Consider the following 2,500-nt stretch of genomic DNA (forward strand, 5'->3'; position numbering starts at 1 on the left):
TTAATCAGCAAAGGGGTCAACAAATTAAAAAATGTATTATAAGAAAGAAAATATTTTATTTGACATTATTTTACACCACTATACTATAATTCTATACAGTGAGTATATATACAATATATACATAGTTTACATAATTGTGACATCGCTGACATAACCATGTTTCAGAATTATAAAAAGGAAACAGTCTCTTCTTTAATACCACAGGATAATCTAGTGCTAAATCTCAATAATTTTCAAAAGTCATGGCACAAATTCACAAACTCTTTCACACATAAAGCTATACTACCTCCTGATGATAAAAAAAAAAAAAGACTCTTAAATCATTTGCTCGGAATACAAGAATAAAAAACAGAGACGCTTTATCACACGACGTAACTTGACCTCACCAGGTAACTTGGACAATAACAACTAAAGGAGGTTCGTTTTCTTCTGAATTGTCTTCGTCATCACAGACTCGCCGATCTTTTGACTTTGCTTCCTCCGGAGAGAAGCCCATACACAGACGCACACATGTACAAACACACGCGCACATGGGTAAACACACACATACAAAAATCGTAACTGTTTTGACAAATACAAAACCTCCCTACAGTATTTTGAGAAAGAAAATAGAATCTGCGAGGAATACATCTTTAAAAGGGGAGAGGGGGCCTTACAATAACAGAAAGATTATGAGCATGTGAAGGTAGTATACCATTGTGCCGCGGGGTTACACCTATGACCACAACCTCAACGTCTATTGCCAACTCATCCCAATACAGTCGAGAAAACCTTTAGCGTCGCCATGTGTTGTTGTAATTACCATGATTATGGTTAAACTGAATATTCATGAGCTTGTGAATTAAAGTTATTGGCTGCGCTGTATCACAAGCGCGCGAGAGGGATAAAATCGCCCGAAAGAGACCTGTGTGGCAACCCGTGTGCGCTGCCGGTAACCCAGGAACAAAATTAACATTGACACAAATGAGACGCGAAACCGACCCAAAATCCGGCCTACACCTCACTGCCTTGTATTTGTCTTAACCCTTTAGTTAGCTCTTGTCCAAAAACGTGTTAAATAAAAACAGATATGGGAAATGGCAACTTCAGCGTAGCCGTATTTCTTGTGAGTTTCTATTCAAGGGAAGTTAGATTCTTGGCTGTTATTTATGTTAGCAATGCTAATTACACCATCTTCCACGTAAAGAAAAACAGGAGGCGAAACAGCTGGGTGACGGGAGTAGGGAACGAGAGGGGGGATGCGGGAAGAGGGCAGCGAGACACAGACAGACAGACAAAACAGCTGCAGCAACACTCTCCCTCCCTGCACGTGTGCGAGGCGGCACCCACACACCCGGACATCCTATGGCTGCTCTCGCCTCCAACCCTCGCCGTTTCCCTCAACCGTCTTTACGCTTTATTTCGAAGTTCATACGTTGAGATATATAACTTTCCTTTTTTTTTGTACTTTGTATTTTTTAAATCTTTGAATATAACGTTTGGTTAGAAGAATAGCGTATTTTCCCTTGCGTGACACAGTTGTGATCCGGCATGAGGAGCGAAATCGGCAACCATCGTAACCCCGGAACAACTGACCTACAAGGACCGCGGACTTACGTTCGGCCGCGGTAAGCAGCAGCTGGGCCAGATATTTAATAATTGATCGCGCCGATTATTGGACAGATGTCGCCCCGTACACTACTTAACGGTTTTTGTTAGTCAATGATTCAACACATGGGAATAGGCAAGCTGTTGTCTCTCGCGTCGGATTCGGGTTCAAATTCGTGTCATTACTTAGAATTGTCTCCTGTAACGCACAACTCTATATTTTTTGGACAAAGTTTTTTTTTTATGAATTATAATATTTCTTTTAAAATCAGATTCAGTGTGCATAAAGGTGGAAATAATTTCATGATAAAACTTGTACGTGAAATAAGGGAAAAAATAGTAGCGTCTTGGCGAATAGTTGGCAACAGTGAAAAAAGGGAGGGAAGTTGTGGGTTCTTGGCCCAGGTGCGAAGACCACGTGCGGCTGGCAACAGTGATCAATGGCATTATGTCCTCAGGTGTACGGTACGGCTCTCCGAATTAACGGTCATTACAGTCTGATTATTTGCGACCTAGAGATTTGCTGAGATAATGTAAAAAGCCGAAAGATGTGCGGGTCGCCTTTGAAGGGGCGGGGCGGGTGAGGAGGTGAGGTGGAGGGGTGGGCGCTGAGGAGCGGCCGGAGACGCTGAGCGGGCGGGTGAATGGCAGCTGAGCGGGTGAAGGTAAACCTCGGCTTTAAGGGCGACCCGGCTGGGCGGCTGGCTGGTGGGGAGTCCGAGGCATTCTGCTCGTCATTGCAGGTTCTTGGCTTGGCTTCGCGGCCTTCTGTCGAAAAAGAAAAGAAACATTATTAGTATTGGGTATTTAGAAATATCCATCTTTAGCATGATATGATATGAAAGAAAGTGAAACAGAAATATCAGCAGGGAACAGCCCTTTTGTATAACGGCCAAGAGGCGCGGCAAGCGAG

At 43.3% G+C, this 2,500-nt stretch overlaps 1 protein-coding gene across 1 annotated transcript in view; it reads right to left on the bottom strand.

Annotated features, from left to right (window-relative positions):
• Positions 1 to 36: 36 nt before the first annotated feature.
• LOC125028595 overlaps positions 37 to 2,500 on the bottom strand; it is a 4,477-nt gene continuing 2,013 nt past the window's right edge. The window contains exon 2 of the mRNA XM_047618054.1: positions 37 to 2,355. The gene's annotated coding sequence lies outside the window, so the exon portion shown is untranslated. The remainder of the gene's footprint in view (positions 2,356 to 2,500) is intronic.

This window comes from Penaeus chinensis, chromosome 9 (genome assembly GCF_019202785.1).
Source record: "Penaeus chinensis breed Huanghai No. 1 chromosome 9, ASM1920278v2, whole genome shotgun sequence".
NCBI classification, from domain to species: Eukaryota; Metazoa; Arthropoda; class Malacostraca; order Decapoda; family Penaeidae; genus Penaeus; species Penaeus chinensis.